The sequence below is a fragment of the Callithrix jacchus genome, chromosome 15 (genome assembly GCF_049354715.1).
Source record: "Callithrix jacchus isolate 240 chromosome 15, calJac240_pri, whole genome shotgun sequence".
NCBI lineage: Eukaryota > Metazoa > Chordata > Mammalia > Primates > Cebidae > Callithrix > Callithrix jacchus.
The window spans coordinates 22,997,198-23,016,173 of record NC_133516.1 but is presented as its reverse complement, the minus strand read 5'-3'; the positions used below and the strand labels follow the sequence as shown (position 1 = coordinate 23,016,173).

The 18,976-nt window shown below is 48.6% G+C and overlaps 1 long non-coding RNA gene across 1 annotated transcript; it reads left to right on the top strand.

Moving 5' to 3' along the window:
• The first annotated feature begins 580 nt into the window (after nucleotides 1–580).
• On the top strand, nucleotides 581–18,618 carry LOC144579426 (uncharacterized). The gene is made up of 2 exons (XR_013526900.1): nucleotides 581–710; nucleotides 17,203–18,618. It is a non-coding gene; the product is annotated as an uncharacterized LOC144579426 (long non-coding RNA).
• The last annotated feature ends 358 nt before the right edge of the window (nucleotides 18,619–18,976 follow it).

Here is an 18,976-nt window from a genome sequence, read left to right as displayed (position 1 = left end):
TTATCCTCCAAGGATACTTAACCAAAGTAGCCACTTAACTTCTTCCTTAAAAAGGGACATAATTGTCCTTTTTTCCCCCTGCAATGGACTGAATTGCACCCCTCCCTAAATTCATATGCTGGAACCCTAACCCCAAATGTATTTAGAGAGGAGGGCTTTGGGAGATAATTAGGTTCAGATGAATTCATAAGGATAGTGCCTTCATGATGGGATTACCGCCTTTATAAGAAGAAAGAAGAGAAATTGGACAGCTTGCCCACACCTGCTTGCTCTCTCTCTCTCTGCCATGTGAGGACATAACAAGAAGTCAAGTCAGCTGTCTACAAGCCAGGAAGAAAGCCCTTACCAGAATCCACCATCCTGGCACCCTGATCTTGGACTTCCAGCCTCCAGAACCGTGAGAAAATAAATTTCTGTCTTTTAAGCCACCTGGTCTATGGTATTTTGTAATGGCAGCCCAAGCAAACTAATACACCTTAGCAAAAAAGGTGACATTCCTGATTTTTCACTTTATTTTTATCTTGACATTTGCTATTCTAAATGTACTTATTTTTAAATTGCAAGCAACCTGAATTTTTATATTTTCTATAGGCAACTAATCATAAACCTGGAATTCTAAGGCGAACATGCATAAGACACGGTGAGCAAACCAAGATGTTCTCTGGGCATGACTTGAACAAGCCAGGATCAGTGAGAACGGGAGTAATCAGGTATGGTTTTCTATGGGTGGCAGGGCTGGAGTTGGGTTTGAGTGGGTGTAAGGTATGGAGAAGAGGAAGGTAAAGTGAGTCATGAGATCAAAGGCAACGCTGGAGTTGGAAATAACCCGTGGCTAGATATGAACTACTGTCCTTTGGCCCTTTACAGTTTGTAAAGTCCTTTAAGATCCATTACACCACAAAATTATCTTGCCAACTCTACAAAGTGAATATAATTATCATCTCCATTTTATTCATAAGGAGCTAGACTCAGAGAGATCCGATGGTGCATCTGAGACTCACACCTAAGTTTTTGGGCTGTAAATTTTATCATCCCTCCTGCTCCTTATTGTATACTGAGTTGGGTAAGGAAATCCATTTGACCAAAGGGGAGGGAAGAAGTTCTCTGGAGAGCAGTGAGAAACTATGGGGTTGAGCTGAGGCCAAATCAGACCAACAAGATCCCTGAGATCCAGGTGGTGCAGATATTATGCAGAAAGAAACAGGGAGCCATTGAGGGCTTTTGAACAAAGGTGTGACGTTAGTACACATAGTGAGATCCACCAGGCTGAGCGCTAGTGTGCACAGAAGATTGGGAGGTCCAAAGAAGGAAGAGAGTAGCAGAGATGCCAGTGGGGGAGTTTCTGGAAAGAGCCTGCATATCCAGATTGCATCATTAGTATCCAGGAAATGTTGGTTTATTTTTCATCAATGCGCCATTGGAATTAGAACTGGAATTGAACATAACTGAAATATTCCATTCCTTTCATTCACCATCTTTATTAATGGGCCAGTATTGCAGAGATTCGGTCCATGTTTTTTATCAGCATTTTTGCTATACCTGCATCTCTGGAGGTTTCTCTGGCCGGCCTATAAGCAAAATTATAATTAGCACAATGAACTAACCTGTCTCAGAGCTGGAGCTAACATCTACTTGAATTTTCTTATATTTACTAAATAGGTACTGGGTGCTCACTATGTGTCCAGCACTGTGCAGAGTTCCTCCACCGGGAAAACAGAAGAGAATGATTGCAGAGCAGTTAGTTAAGCTGCTCATGAGGAGTGGGCAGGAGAGGGGGCTGGGACTGAGGGCTGTGAGGACAGGAAACTGGTAGGAGGTTAGACAGAAACAGAGAATGCACAGCAGGAAGCCAAGACTAGTTCCATTTGGATGCCGGCAGGATTAGGCATGGATCCACCAGCAGCAGCAAGTGTCCCCTCTGAGGCTGGCTTTGTCTTGTATCAAAAGGTGTCCTGGAGGCAGGAGTCCGTGGCGGAATCTGCTCTCAGAGCTCCTCTCTGCTCTGCTGTGGCTGGCCCTCTCCAACTGGCTGCTCCAGAGTCGTCAAGAGTCTGCCTCCTCCCCTGCCCCAACACTCACATGTGCTCCCCTGGGGCCGAGGTGGAGGGCCCCACCCTCCATAGGGGAAGTCTGTGCCCTGAGGTGCAACAGGACACCTGGGTCCCAGTGACAGTGACTGTGTGCCCTTGGGCAGTTTATTTCTTCTGTCTGGTTCCTTCCTCTTTCGGAATTGGAGCAGCTTCTTGTAGCTTTAAAGGTTTGATGGTGGTTATTGCAGAACTGCAATGTGTGTGTGTGCGTGTGTGTGTGTGTGTGTGTGTGTGTATGTGTGTGTGTGAGAGAGAGAGAGAGAGAAAGAGAGAGAGAGAGTGTTAGACTTGCTGTTTAATAGGGTGCTAAGACAGCAGGTGGGCCGTCCTTCCCACCCTCCACCCCCACACGTGTGGCTCTCATTACTGTCAGAAGGCGTTAAGTCAGCCCCATAGAGATGAGAACAGACCCCTTAATTAGGCACTGTTCCCAGATCGCAAGAGGGACTGGCCTGGGCCTGGCTGCCCTGGCGTTGCGGGGTGCCCAGGCTGCAGGGCTGGAGGGGGCTGTGGGGGGCAGTTGCGGCCAGGGCATCTGAAGGACTCAGCAGGTTTACACTTCGCTGACCCGATGGATGAATGGGGCCCTGTCCACTCACATGGGAGCCTGGAATCTTCAATTATGGCAATTACATCAACAGGTCAGAAGGGCAGCACTTTCCACTGAAGAGGTTCAGTGCTTAAAAGAAAAATCCTAAAGGCACTATTTTTTCTTTCTTTCTTTCTTTTAAAGGGATTGGGTTGATAGAAGAAGGCCCCCATCGCCAGTCTAATTGAGCCGTGGTTAGGAAACAAAAGATGTGGCACGTATTTGCGTAAGATCTGGCCAGCACGTGCTCACCCGCCTCTGGACTTTTGGCCCAACTTTGTATTATAGTCCCTGGTGCAGGTGTGTCCCCTCGTCACCTTGCTGAGGACAGGATGTGGCACCTTCATCTCGGAATCCCCCTGACAGGCAGAGCAGTAGATGGCAGTCTAGACAGCCCTGAACCAGAATCAGAGGGTGGGTTAGATCTTGGAGGAGTCGCTTCGTGTCTCAGACCCTCAGTTTTCATATCTGTGAAGCGGATATATGCTATCTATCCATCCTCCTTCCTAAGGTACGTCCTCAAACGAATTGGATCTTTTCTTCCTCTCAGCCACCCTGTTGGGTAGGTGAGACTGGAAATACAGCCCCTGCACCAGCAGCATAATGTCACTTGGGGATACATTTGAAATGCAGAATCTCAGGCCCCATGCCAGAGCTGCTGAATCAGAGTCTGCATTTTTCCAAGCTCCTCTGGAAATTCATATGCACATCAAGAAGCACTTTTCTAGACTAGAAACTTGCACACATTTAACCTAAGTGGAGTGAATGAGTGTCAGCCTGTGATGTTGATCTCATCTGTTAAATGGGGGTAGTAATAATTGTCCTTTGCTATTGGAAGGATTCTTTGAGGATCAAGCAGTTGATAATCATAAAGGTATTTTATTCAGACGCTCACTAATTTATTCAATAAACTTTGTGGAACAGCTACTACAAGACAGGTTTGGGGTTTGCAAAAGTATATTCTCTGCTTAGAAATAATTTGAAGTCTTCTAGAAATCTAATGTTTGAAAGAACTAAGTATAGTAAAACATGCCAAGTGCTGTCCAATAGCCACACTGAAAATAGGGGATGGTTAGAGAAAGAACAAGTAATTGTGGCTGCGACGTTCACAGCTGTGTAGGTTAAGGGAGGCTTCACTGACATGGTGCCATTGAGCTTATGTAGGAATGAATGAGGTAGAGAAGGTCCTTCTAGACAGCGAACAACATAAACAAAGGCTCTGAGGTGTGGGGTGGAGGGACTGGGGTGGCTGCTAGCCCAGGGTCTAACAAGAACAGACAGAGTGACAGTGTATTTCCCGGTGGCCCCATAATGTGACTATCAGTACAGACTAGAGAGGCCTTGCTGCCTGTTTTGCTTACTTGGGGCTCATTGTCTGGGTTATTTCAGGTTCTAGTCCTGTGGTTGGAGCCATTAGTCCAAAAGTCATTGCTGTGCTTACACTGCCAACCACCTAAGAGTTTTGTTTGTTCGTTTTTATTCTTCATGTGCTCTGGGCAGTGAGGTTGATTGCCAGCACCAACATCCTACTTCCTGAGATTTTAACTTCGCATCGAGTAGTGGGGTTTAGTTAAGGAGGGGGAGTTGATTTCCAGATAGGTCATCTGTTTTTATCAGCCAGTTGAAAAGGCGAGTTAGCTCCTATAGTGACTGAGAATTAATATGTCCACATGTTTAAGAGATGGCCAGAGCCGTCATCGAGCACTCTTTGAGATCTGTCACTCCCTCAGCCACCTGAGCATGTCCACAGCAGCGGCAGACACAGGGCATGTGGTGTTCAGCCAGTGGGCAGACAACAGCATTGGAGATGCCACCGAGGGCCCAGAGAACAGACACCGTCACACATCTGGAAGAGGCCACTCTCCTCCTGAGCCAGCCAGGAGAGTGGGGGCTGTGCCTCTTGAAAGCCATCATGTGGCATCCCTGCCTGGTCACAGCGGGTGAAACCAAAGGGGAGAGTGCGTGGCACCCACAGATGTACACACAGAAGCAAAACCACTTTCTGAAATGCCTGTCTGAGCAGGCGTAGGGCGCAAACACAGCCCTGCACTGTAGGGAACCTTTAGTTTGCTGTGAGGGCTACGCTGTCCCTTGCTTCTCCAGGCTGCAAAGGCATCGTGCTGCCTTATTGCAATGCTGTGATGGTGAGGGAAAGAGACCCTGTGCCCGAGGGTGTGGGAGGACAGCAGTAGTGTGGATGCTTAGTTGTGAGCTTCCAAACTACAGCCAAGGACTTTGTCTTGCTTGTATTGGACAGCGCCCTTGGGTGCTGGGTTAATATTTTACACAGCTTGCAAATAAGGGTTATCTGTTTGTCTCTGGCAAGGACACAGGGGTAAATGGCTTTCCGCACTGCTGCCCTTGGTGAGTGCTCATTCACTTTGGGCAAAGGAAAGGAAAGAGATGGAGCCTTATCACCGCTCCTTTTTAGTTCGTTGATGTAGGTGGCCAACTTTCTGAAAAATGACCCCAGGGGACTGTGGCCCTGGGTGGACCCTTACTCTGAACTTAGGAAGCAGCTTGATGCAGTAGAAATAACCTGAGATTTGCAGCCAGCTAGGACTGCATTCACACTTCTCCACTTCCTCGTTGTGGTACTTAGGGAGGTACCCTCGCCTCTTGCAGCTTCAGTTTCCCCATCAGTACAGCAGGCATGAACTGCTCTCCTTGCTGGGTGGTGAGGTATGAAGGGGACAGCGTGGTGGCAGCTCTGTGCTTGCTGGTTAGCTCTGAGTCTGGATGTGACACACCCTTCAGTGGTCTAGAGATGGAGAATCGAGAAGCTTTCAGTTCATGAAAACCATCTCAATGTCAGAGCTGGCGGAAAGCAGAGGAACCCGGGGTCAACCTCTTCCTCGGCCAGAAGAGGAAACTACAGCCCACTCTGCACGGCTCCTGTGGCCACCACACCTCTCCTGAAACCCACACAAACACCACAGAATGGGGACTCTAGCACCTCAGGTTTTCCGGACCTGTCCTTAGCATCCTCCTTCCCACCACCTGACCCGGCATTTACTCTCCCGGCTCCACTCGCCTTGTCTTTTAAGCTTGCCCCTTGCTAGTTTCCAGCTCTGGCCTCAAGTGCACTCAGCAGTGACTGCTCACAGGCCCGATACCCTGCTGCTGGCTACCTCCGATGCACACACCTCCCTTTGCAGCTGGGCCAGGAGCTCAGGGCTTCAGAAGAACGCTTTCCTCTCTCCCCTCTTCTCCTGGGTGATGTGTTGGTTTCTCTCTCTCCTCCCTCTGTCTCCTTTTTATTGTTTTTACAGTTATGGGTTGCAGTCTTGAAAGATTGTTGGTGAACACGCCGTATGCCTGCTTCATCAAGCAGTAGGTATCTGCAGGAAGAAAAAGGATATCCTTGATGGAAAAAGTAAAAAAGGGGCTCTCAGCCCTGCCTTCAGCGGGCACAGGGAAGACTCTAGGCCACCCTATGTCAGCTCAGACAGCCATTCCAGGAAGTGGTTTTGCTTCTGCATGTACTCCTGTGGGTGCCACCCAGTCTCACTTTCGGTTTCACCCACTGTGTGAGCAGGCAGACTCCACATCATGACGGCTTGATATCAATGACTGAGTCCAGGTCTTCTAGACACTATGGAGTGTCTTGAAGAATTCAGCTCCCGGTTCCCCCAGCCTGGGTTTCCTTTTTATGTAAAATGGGGGCAATAATGATTCCAATCTAGGCAACTTCACTAAGTTGCTATTGGGACCACAGCAGACCCTGGATATGAAAATAGTGCGTGGTAAGCTACAAGCCCCTGTGCACTTCACAGGGGCTGCCCGTGTCCTCTTTTAGCTCCCTTCTGGGTTGAGGTCCATCTATTTTCAACTGGATCAGTCTGAGTTGTGTGAAGCAGCTTCCTGACAAGGCGCCTCAGTTTCCAGGGCTGGAGAAGAACAGAAACTAGTTGACTCTGATTCCCTCTTCCCAGGCCCTTCTCCCTGGACTGTGCCTTGTGGGTGGTGGGGACACTCAAGGGATCCTCTAGGGTCACTTTGCTGGGAGTGTGGCTCTCCTGATGGCAAACACACCTGAACCGAGAGCCCCAACTCCCAGGAATCCTCAGTTACAGGTGGCAGGGTGGTGTCCAGGGAGGGGTGTGGGGTTTGCACGGGTGACATTGCATTCCTGGACAGGCAGGGAGAGAAGTGACAAAGGACAGCCATTCCTATTGTTCAGATGTAACCTGGCCACCAGTGGCATCTGTATAAGGCATTTGTATTCACCGTGAAGGCACCAGGAGAGTTGTCCAGATTTTCCCGAGGGAACGTAGCTCCAGTTTGGAAGTATTTCCTCGTCCATTCATTTGTTCACACATTTGTTTGGATATTTCTTTAGTCATGGCATATTCATCAAGTCCTTACTATGTATTGGAGCCATGCTAAGGGTCCTGCATACATTATGTCTTGCATTAGAATAGGTTAGGTAACGCTGTGGTAACAAACAGCAGAATCTCAGTGGCTGGAGGCAATAGACATCTGATGTTACATCCTGCAGACAGCTCTTCAGGAGACGGATGGGCTGACGGTTGGCAATCTGAAGGGCGCTGTGCCATCTGACAATGCCACCTTCTCAACACGGGAGCTATTCTCTTTCCCGGCTGTTGCTGCAGCCAGGGAAGAGAGTACAGGAACCGTGCACCAGCTCTGAAACGCTCTGCCTGGCAGTGACACTGGAGACTTCTCACGTTTCATTGGCCAGAGGGTGTCACATGGGCACACCTAACTTCAAGCAGGGCAGAGAAGTATAATTTCCTGGGCCTTAAGGAAAGGAAAAATGGAAATGATTTGAACCCCACTAGTCTCTAGCACATTGTAATCCCTACAACAAACTTGCCATGTGGTCATTATCCTGATTTGACCCACAGAGAAACTGTGGATAAGCAACTCCTTCACATTCACACGGCTGGGAAGCGGCAGAGGTGGGATTTAACCTTGAGAGAGTCTGACTGCAAAGCTTTTGCTATTTGCTTGGTATTATCCTTGCCACGTTCACAAAATGGCTATATCACAAGGCAGGAAAACTGCAGCCTATCAATCAAAGGAGGATAGATAACGTGTTGTGTAGGTTTTTTTTGTCTGTTGGTTTTTGAGACAGAGTCTCACTCTGTCGCCCAGGCTGGAGTGCAGTGTTGCGATCTCGGCTCACTGCAACCTCCGCATCCTGGGTTCAAGGGATTCTTCTGCCTTACCCTCCTGAGTAGTTGGGACTACAGGTGCACGCCACCACCCCCAGCTAATGTTTGTATTTTTAGTAGAGCCGGGGTTTCACCAGGTTGGCCAGGATGGTCTTTATCTCTTGACCTTGTGATCCCCCGCCTCAGCCTCCTAAAGTGCTGGGATTACAGGTGTGTGCCACTGTTCCCGGCCTGTTGTATAGTTCTAGAGGAGGAGAGATCACCTCCCGTTAGAGAAATCCAGGAAGGCTTCATTGAGGAGGTGGCTCTTGCCTCTGGATCTTGAAGAATAGGACAGATTTGGACATTCAGAGATGCCCATTCTTTTGATCTGTCAGTTATTCCTTCTGTCTGCGAGGTGGGTGGCTTCTCACATCTGGAAAACCATTTGTAAAGTCCATTTAGTTCATGCTTTTAGTTTAGTTCACACTCTTCCCTCACAAGAGAGGTCCTAGTGTGATGGTGGCAGGGAGGGGAATAATTATGAACTGGGTTTCACCAAGGAGTGTTCCTGGAAGAGGCCTTGGGGAGAAATCTGATGCAGTGAGTCAAATAAGAACGGGGTTTTATTGCAGATTTATTGCAGCCTTCCTTCCTTTCTCCCTCCCTTCCTCCCCTCTTCCTTCTCCTTTCCCTTCCACTCCTGCCTCCCTCTCTCCGTCATTTCCTAAGTGTCTGCTGTCTGCCTGGGACAATGCTGAGTGCTGGGGCAGGGGAGGAGGGAGACCCAGATTTTGGCTCCCTGGGACTCTCACAGTTAATGACGGGAGGGATAAAGTTGCAGGGCCCCAGAGCCCCAGTGTTTGCCTAGAAACTCAAGAAGAAACCTCCAGTGAGAGGCAGAATGACCCCATTGAGGGGTGTGGGTAACTGCAGTGGAAAAAAAAAAATAAGCCAGCCACACAGAGTACAGAGTCCCCCCTGCTCTGCGGTCACTGAGCACAGCTCCCTAGCTTGGGCCGGGTAGCTGGCCCCTCTGGGCTCACTTGGGCCGCCTGCACCTGGCCTTGCTCACAGCTGTGCTCCAGTGAGCTGGCCCACACCAGCCAGCAACCAGTTCTTACCAAAGCAGCTAGAGCACTGATGGCAGTGGCTGCCTCCCTGATTCTCCTCCTCCTCTTCTCCCAATACAGGGAGATCTTGCAGTCTGGGGACAGAATCTGTACATCAGGGATGGTTTTGACAAACTAGGGAGGGAGAGGAGCTAGAAGACATCCTTACAGCCATGCTGAGGCTTGGCTACACATGTGTCCCTTCCAGGATTCACAGGCTGCCAGCAAAGGGCTAAAGGTTTCGGCTCTGGAAACTTATCAAGTGCCTTTTTGGGGTCCAGGATCAATGTGCTCCCATTCAACCATGTCTGCGTGTCTTCTACCTTTAGGTCTCTTTTCCTACTCATAGGACCAGAGTGTTTCGGTGCTAGAAGTGACCTCACAGGGTATTTAGGCCAGTGGTTGCTAAACATGATTGTCCTCCAGGAAGCCTTTAAAAATACACATTCCTAGGCTCTGAGCCCAGAAGTTCTGACTCCGTACATCTGGCCCTTGTCCCTGTCCAGTTATTGATTCTGCAGGTCCCACGCTCAGAGGGGGTAGTCCCCCAGTGCCAAGGAAGCCAGGGGAGTACGTCACTGGCTTTTGCTTGGCAACCACCTTTCCTTGTGTGAATTTATTGTTCTCATTAAGGAGATTGGGCCCCAAACCTGCAGAGAGGAACAACACTTGTTTATTGTGCTCTGTGAGTATTCGTCAGCTCCCCTAATGCTGGCCCTGCTCCATTTCATCAAGGAGAAGGAGCCCTTCCCTGGGGTGGGTGAGCATTGTCTTCAAGCTACAGTTGCCTTCCCAAGGCTTCCCCAGAACTAGGGGAGCTGGTCAACCAGAAAGGTGCTCACCAGGGCTCAGGTCTCCCCTGACTGCCTGAAGGTTCAGGAGGGGCTGCAGAGGAACACTGCTGAAAACACACACACACACACACACACACACACACACACACACACACACACCCCCTAGGCCTGGCTGAAGAGCATGCTGTCTCCTGGAGGAACTGAAAACCTGGGCATTTCTCTGGGAAAGCACTTTTCATGTCTAAATTCCAAGAAGTGCTTCCAAAAAGATAATAGTTTTGCTGTGTGTCCAAGACTGCTCATGCAGGACCTCACGTGCTCCCTGGGAGGTGGAGAGGACAGGGCTTATCCTTCTTGAGCTCTAACTGAGCAAACTGAGCTGGGAAAGGGCATATGATTCTGAGTATTTAGCACTAAAGGGCTATGCTATGTGAAATGTACCCTCAGATTGTTCAGAAATAATTGTGTGTGTGTGGAAAGAGAATGCATGCATGCACTCACAACGATAAAGCAAATGGGATAAAATGTGAGCAACAGGGAATCATCTGGGTAAAAAAAATACAGGTGTTCTTTGTACTATTTTTATTTTTATAAGTTTTTGAAATTTAACATATATTTCCAAATAAAGCAATGCTAAGGACATGGAGCAGCTTCCTTCTTACCATCTCTAGATTGATATATTTCTTTCTTTTTTCTTTTGAGATGGAGTTTCACTCTTGTTGCCCAGGCTGGAGTGCAATGGTGCGATCTTGGATCACTGCAACCTCCGCCTCCCAGGTTCAAGTGATTCCCCTGCCTGAGCTTCCCGTATAGCTGGGATTATAGGCACCCACCACCATGCCCGGCTTATTTTTGTATTTTTAGTAGGGACTGGGTTTCACCATGTTGGCCAGGCTGGTCTCAAACTCCTGACCTCAGGTGATCTGCTCGCCTCGGCCTCCCAAAGTGTTGGGATTACAGGCATGAGCCACTGCACTCGGTCGATTGATACATTTCTTAGTCTCAGCTTAAATGCCAGTTCCTATGTTCCACCTTCCTTGACCTCTTACACTAGATCGTGTGCCCCAACTGCAAGTACTCTTCCTTTCACTCATCCCTATGGGTGAGACTGAATTATTTAAAATTTAATGTCGATTTCTCCCACTGGACTGTAAGCTCTATGACGGCAGGATCTCTACCGTCTTGCTCCTGGCTGTATCCCAAGGGCATAGCACAGTGACTGGAATATATATTTGGTGCTCAATGAATGTCATCTGAAGGAGTTAATGAATGGAGTGAAAGCATGCCAGTGCATGGGCCACAGATCCTCACAGGAGGACACACACGGGCAGATGTACTCATGCTCTGTTTTCTTAGCGGGATTACTCTGCCACAGGCAGGCTGGAGATGCCAGAATTTGGAGAGCAGCTGGCAGGGTGGCATCATGCCTCTGGAAACGACATTCTGGGAACAAATGACATCCTTTGGGAAGCTAGGATGATGCCCCTTCCCAGCCAGCGCCCCCCTCCGCTCCCCACCTCAGGCCCAGAGGCTCTTCCGGGGGAGGAATGACGCTCTTGCAGCAGGTGGCAAAGGGATCCCAGAGACAGTGGGCTGTCAGTGGGGGCAGGGATGCTGAGTGGAAACTGCTGCCTTTCCGGAAACAAAAGGGCCCTTTAGAGTCACTTGATACCATGTCTTCCTGCCTGGGCCTCTGCCAAGCTGCCCTCTTCCTACTGTGGAACAGCAAGAGCAACAGCAACCTGACCTGTGCCTGCTCCTTCTGGGGCACTGCCATGGGGAGCCAGGGAAGCACTGAGCAAGAACAGAGGTGCCTGGGTAGGCTGCACGTGCCAAGGTGTGCCCATTAGCTGAAGTCCTGACTTTAATTTTTAAATAAGTATTACATCCACATATCCACAATTCAAAAAGTGTAAGTGTATGTGCTATGAAAAGTCTTCCTCCCAACCCGCCCTCCATCCACCCAGTTTCCCTGCTGATGTTCTAGTTTCTTAAGAATCCTACAGATAATCTGTGCATGTATCACCAAATATGTATATTTCCTGTAGTGGTACAATTCCGTATACCCTGTTTGCATCTTGCCTTTTTCACTTCATGATATGTCTTAATGCTCTTCCTGTGGGTCCATAAAAGAGTGTCCTTGGTTTTTTGGTGTTTGGCTACATGGTGTCAATGTTTCATATGGCTGAGGAGCATTTTGTGGGAACCTTTTGTTCCTGTAGAAAGTGAAGCGTATTGAGGAGTGATAGAGGTGCCAGGAACCCGATGCCTGCACTGTCCATACAGTTACCCCTGTCTCCATGCGGCTACTGAGCACTTAAAATGTGGCTGACCAGGCTGGACACAGTGGTTCACACCTGTAATCCCAGTACTTTGGGAGGCCAAGGCAGGTGGATCACCTGAGGTCAGGAGTTCAAGACCAGCCTGGACAACATGGTAAAAACCTGTCTCTACTAAAAATACAATAATGAGCCCAGCGTGGTTGTGCATGTCTGTAATCCCAGACACTTGGGAGGCTAAGGCATAAGAATCACTTGAACCCCAGAGGCAGAGGTTGCAGTGAGCCGAGATAGCACCATTGTACTCCAGCCTGAGTGACAGAGGAAATCTCTGTCTCAAAAAAAAAAAAAGTGGCTAACCAAATGGAGTTGTGCTCTCAAGGCAAAATAGTCACTGGATTTTGAAGATTTAGTTCAAAAATATAAAATATCTTATTAATTGATAGTTGTTATATTTATTACAAGTTGGAATGATAATATTTGGAATATATTGATTACATAAAATATACCATTGAAATGAATTTCATATTTCTATTTCTTTTTTTTTCTTTCTCTCTTTTTTTTTTTTTTTTGAGATGGAATTTCGCTTTTGTTGCCCAGGCTGGAGTGCAATGGCATGATCTTGGCTCACTGCAACTTCTGCCTCCCAGGTTCAAGTGATTTTCCTACCTCAGCCTCCTGAGTAGCTGGGATTACAGGCGGGTGCCACCATGCCCAGCTAATTTTTTGCGTGTGTGCTTTTAGTGGAGACGGGGTTTCTCCGTGTTGGTCAAGCTGATCTCAAACTCCCTACCTCAGGTGATCTGCCTGCCTTGGCCTCCCAAAGTGCCAGGATTACAGGCATAAGCCACCGCGCCTGGCCTCTATTTCATTTTTTAAAAATGTGGCCAGTAGGAAATTTGAAATGCTCATGTGACTTGCATTTGTGGCCAGTATGTTTCTACTGGACCATGTGTCCTGAGAAACTTGGAGCCCCGGGATGGAGCTGGTGGTGGGAGGGGTTAAACAGAGCAGAAATGGAGGAGACAGAAAACTGGGCAGGAGGGAGCAGAGGGCGCCTGGCCATGCTCAGGAGGCTGGCTGTCCTGTCGGGAGGACTAGGTGCCCGCCTGCCTCACACTGCCACGCTTGTGAGGACCAGCCTCCTTCCTTCGCAGCCTCATTTCCTCTTGTGTGTAAGGCAATCAATAGGATTCGAGGCTGTGGCCTTCAGAGGGCAGGGATTCTTCTCTGTCTGCCCTGTCCATGGCTCTGTGCCTCCAGTACAGTGCACAGAATTGGTGCTTGTCGGGTGAATGAAGGAAAGTAGAAAACGAAATGGAACATTTGAGGTTTTCTTTCTGGAAAGTGTTAGATTCCATCTAAGTACCAGGACTCAGAGGCTCCTGAAGATCATAGGATGCCTCTAGCTATGAAGCCGAGGCTGAGAATGGAGGAATGGCTGGCCCAAAGTCACTTTGGTAACATTAATTACCATGATTTAGGATATAAATATGTGTTGTCTAAAATGTGGTATGGATGGCCGAACCGGGGCCACCTACAGTTTTTTCACTCCCATGATCCAAGACCCACCCAGAAAGAAATGCTGTTACAGATTAGCATCCTCTCTTGGAAATGTCCACTCCAAGCACAGCGTGGCCACATCAGCCCTCCTCCCCTTCCACCCCTGCAAGGGCACATTATGACATTTCTGTGTAGCCCGTCCTGCTCCCATGGAGCAGAAAGCCTGAGGAAAGGTGGCCCAACAGCAACCCATCAAACCAAGAGCTCAGGATTTTCCAAGGCCCTTGCTCCACCCAAGAGCCCCAGGCAGAGGCCTGGTCATCTCCCTCTGCCTCCAGGGTCCAGGACCTCTCTTCCACCCGAGCCAAGGAGGAGCCGGCAGGCTGGATTTGGTGCTGAGCCATCTCTAAATCACTCATGCTGAGGTGGGAGCAGCCGTGGCGGTGCAGGGCATTTTCATCGATTATACTGAAAGGGTGACAATGGTGAGGGAAAGGTGTCCCGTTCCCACAGTGTCCAGTCACTCCTGTGGGGGCCTGCGGGAGCCGGGCCTGGCTGCCTCTTTCTCTCTGGGCAGCAGCACACATAGTTTTTAATAATTAAGTAACTTTAATTGTCCTGGGAAAGCTGAGCTCGCCTTGGGGCACACTGCACAAACTCATAATTAATGTTACCAAGAGAGATTAGCAAAGGAGAACTGAGAAATGATTCACTTTTTAAAAAGCACCTCACTGTTAAGCCTTATTATCCAAAGTTTGGAACCTCATTTATTTTCTTTGAGGAAGGAAAAGAAAAAGAAAAAAAAACCAAAAAGACCCAAGACCCAGAAACAAATGCATGTGAAATTCAAACTCCGTGGCTCTTAATGTACTTTAAAAACATCAGGCAGGAAAATGTAGCCATTTATCAATTCCATGCTAGTGACTGAGGGAAGATTTCAGCTGGAGGAATATAATTAATAAATGATAATATTAAGGCATTAATAAAAACTCAAGCTTTTTACTGCTATCCTTGTTGCTTAGAATTTAATTCATTTTAGGATTCTTTAGAATAACTTTTCCTCTTTGGTTCTTATGAAGGATATACCAACTCTGTAAGTTTCAATGATTTAAAAAAATTTTTGTTTTATTTTATTTTGAGACGGAGTTTCGCTCTTGTTGCCCTGGCTAGAGTGCAATGGCATGATCTCAGCTCACCAAAACCTACACCTCCTGGGTTCAAGCAATTCTCCTGCCTCAGCCCCCTGAGCAGCTGGGATTACAGGCATGTGCCACAACGCCTGGCTAATTTTGTATTTTTAGTAGAGACAGGGTTTCACCATGTTGGTCAGGCTGGCCTCGAACTCCTGACCTCAGGTGATCCATCCTCCTCAGCCTCCCAAAGTGCTGAGATTACAGGGGTGAGCCACCCATGCCCAGCCTTCAATGATTATTTATATGCAGTGACACTAGCATGTGAGTGTTCAGTAAACATTTGATTCATTAATAAGCACATCAATAAGAGAGGAAAGGACCTCAAAAAGGAAAGAGTGTCCCTAGCACAACTATGCGTGGTCAATATGAAGGCAAGCCCAGTCTTTCCTAGGAGAGGTTTGTGATGGTGGCAAAGGGAGGGTGGACAGAAAAATGGGGAATAAGGGCCAGGTGCAGTGATTGTAATTTCAGCACTTTGGGAGGCTGAGGTCGGCAGATCTCCAGAGGTCAGCAGTTCAAGACCAGCCTGGCCAACCTGGTGAATAAAACCCTGTCTCTACTAAAAATACAAAAATTAGTTGGGCGTGGTGGTGCGTGCTGGCAATCTCAGCTATTCAGGAGGCCGAGGCAGGAGAATCACTTGAATCTGGGAGGCGGAGGTTTCAGTGAGCAGAGATCACGCCACCGCACTGCAGCCTGGGGGACAGAAGGAGACTCTGTCTCAAAAAAAAAAAAAAAAAAGAGAGAGAGAGAAAAATGAGGAATTAAAATACGGTGGTAGGTGGTAGTGACGTGGCTGGGAGAGGGAGGTGGGAGGGAGGATTCTTGAAACTTAGGAGTGGGTATCAAAATAAGAGTTAGCCTGAAACCAAGCAAAGAACTCAGGTGGAGGGTGATCCCCATGTATCATTAATAGTCCATAAATAGTATTACCTGATTGATGACCCTAAACCAGTGTGTGTGTTTCCTTAGGACGCCCTAGTATGCCCACGGCACTACCTGTTCTTTTTCCCATTCAGACAGACAGCAAATATTTATACCCTAAATCATGAGAGTGCCAATCTTTCTAAGCACCATGGTAGAATTTCCTCCTCTTGGTCAACTCACATTGACAGGACGCTGCTACTAGTAGTTCCAGATGCCATTTGACATGGATGTGGATGGAAACAGCCAAAATGCAGGCAGGAGACTGGCTCTAAGCCAAGGCCCATCACTCCCTTCTTCTCACCGAGCCTCAGTTTCCTGGTGCATAAGATGGAAATGTGTACGTAGATGTGAACTCCTTGGAGGTAGACAGTGATATTAGGAGTTCCTGATGCAACTTTTCTAGGTGACCCGAGGGACGGTGGATGGATATGGACTCAGTCTTACCCAGGATCACTGTTTTCTCTACAGTCCAACCGGACATGTCTCAGATGCCCCCTCCTCCCTGGGCCTGGAGTTGGAGTTTGTCCCCCGCAGCTGTCTGGAGGGCGGGCAAGCAATCCAGTCCTCTCCTGAGGTCTTTGCTGTTCCCTAGGTGTCAGTTAATACCCACGGAGAGGCTGGTGGGTAAATAGGGTGGTGGCTGATTGAGCTCAAGGTGTGATTCCTCTCAGGGGTTCTTTATGTGTGAACAGACAACTCAGAAAGAATGAAAGCTTTAAGACACAGACGCATCAAGCGTTCCCTTCCTGGGGCTGTCCCTTTGTGACCTCAGGCAAGCTGCCCAGCTAAGCATCCGTTGTCTGACACTAGGGGAAGTGGGAGAAGTGGGCACCAAGGGGCTTCTCCCACAGCTTTGCTTACACAGAGGCTCCTGAGCACATGGACACTCAGGCATGGAGACGTGCTCGGGTGGAGGAGGGGCACAGGGAAATGGGGCTGGGCAGCCTCAGTGGTCATGAGTTAGAGGCACCCTTGGAAGCTCGACTAAGGGCACTGGCTGGAGAATGCACACTCTGATAATAACTAGCATGACTAGTGCCAGCCCTTGCACCCCTCCAGAATACTAGGTGTTATGGAGTATATGTGTGTATGTGTGAGAGAGAGACCCTCCTCCAAACAGTAATGCACTGTACGTACTGTTTCCATAAATTGTTTTCTTGCTCTTAAAAACCATATTTAGCACTTTGGGAGGCCGAGGCACACCAGGAGTTCAAGACTAGCCCCTGAGTCATGGTGGATCCCGGGGATCTTGAGGGCAGGAATTTGAGGCCAGCCTGGAAACATGGCAAAACCCCATCTCTACTAAAAATACAAAAATTAGCCAGGTGTGGTGGCATGCACCTGTAGTCCCAGCTACTCGGAAGGCTGAGGCAGAGAATCGCTTGAACCCGGGAGGCAGAGGTTGCAGTGAGCCCTGATCAAACCATTGCACTCCAGCTTGGGTGGCAAGAGTGAAACGCAGTCTCAAAAACAAAAACAAAAAACCATATCCTGGAGATAGCGTTGTATCAGAATGTAAAGTGGTAACAATCTTTTTTAGATGGATGGTTAGCATTCCATTTTATTTAACCACAATTTTCTTTCTTTTTTTTCAGATGGAGTTTTTGCTCTTGTTGTCCAGGCTGGAGTGCAGTGGTGTGATCTCAGCTCACTGTAACGTCTGCCTCCTGGGTTCAAGCGATTCTTCTGCCTCAACCTCCCACGTAGCTGGGGTTACAGGCATGCACCACCATGCCAGGCTCATTTTGTATTTTTAGGAGAGACGAGGTTTCTCCATGTTGGTCAGGCTGGTCTCGAACTCCCAGCCTCAGGTGATCTGCCCGCCTCAGCCTCCTAAAGTGCTGGGATTACAGGCGTGAGCCCCCGCGCCCAGACTTCACCACAGTTTTCTAAAGTACTTGCTGGACATTGGGTGGTTTTCATTATGTTGCCATTCACGTGTTTCCTCAACAGCCAAGCCTTTAACATTACCCAGTGTAATTTGGTGCAATGAAAGTTGCTGGGGACACAAAACTGAGATGAAATTCTATCCTAAGTCTGTTGGAATTAGGTTTGACTTGAAAGTATCACTGCCTTTCTGGGAGGCCTCACTTTTAACACCTGTCATATAGGGACATAAGACTCTATCTAGTACCTCGTGTCCCTCCCAGGATGTCTGTTTCTGACCCTTTGAGTCTCCCCAAAACCTGGAAGCAGCAGAGCACCCCCCCCCCCGACACCAACTGGGACTGTGGGTGAGGCCTGCGGAGCCTGGTGGCCGGGTGAGCCTCTCCATCGAAGATCTCAGTGATGCAATGTTGCACTCAGGCAGGCTTGGCCTTGCCCTCCCCTGAATCCAGCATGACTCAGGGTCTGTAGCGTGGCTTCTCCACCAGCAAATGAGCTGCAAGACACCTTTCTTGGCAATGGGCTTAACAAGGGCTCCTGGAATGTCTGATTACTCATCTGTTTTGCAACAGCAGCAAACTCCCAGCGAGAAGAAGCAGCTAGCGTGGCTTCCTTCCTGAATTAATGACTTAAGCATTGTGAATGACTAATCAGTTCAGCCCCGAGCAGAACTGTGTGGTTAAGTTAGGGTTGGGGGTGGCAGTGAGGCAGATGGTGCTGGTGTGGGGTGCGCTTTCACCTCTGCTGCCCTCTGCTTGAATGCTTCTGGGCCTTGATGCTCTCCTTTTGGGAGTCAGAATTGGGGCTGAACATCCCACCCAGACACTGATCTCCCCCTTCTCCGAGGTCCTGTCTACCCGCCGCTCCTCACTGTCAGCTGATGGCAAGCTTCCCTTCAAGCCTTAGCTTGGGTCATGCAGAAGGAAATCTAAATGCTTATAGAGAAATCCCAGAGTGAAACCCAGGGTAAGAGGGCCAAATGCATTTTGTATGATGTACTCTGCTGTGTACCTAAGAGGGATTTTTGAAATAAGTCTTTTACTGGCAGAAGGCATAAATGTGGTGGGAAGCTTTCTTTTTTTTGCCACACGTTTGGGATAAGAACTAAAGATCAAGAGCTTCAAGGAATGTAGCAGCCCTTCCCTGGCTGGTTTCTTGGCTCCTTTTATCTCAGACAGCTTGTTGCAGACTCTGGGATTAACGGGGAGCAGGAGGGAATGTGTCTCCTTGAAGGCGAGGTCTTTGGTTTCACTTCCCAAACATCTGCCTCGTTCTTCGGGAGGTCCTCTCTGACCAGCTCACTGCAGCCTCCACCTCCCGGAGGTTAATTTGTGTGGGGATTCCTAGAGAAAGGCCAACTAGAGTGAATTATTAATGATTCTGTCTTAAGAGATGATTTCCACAAAGGCCAACTCTATCCCCATCTCTTAGGTTGGGATGCTGATAAACTGGTAAGCAACAAGTCCCCTCTTATGAGATGAA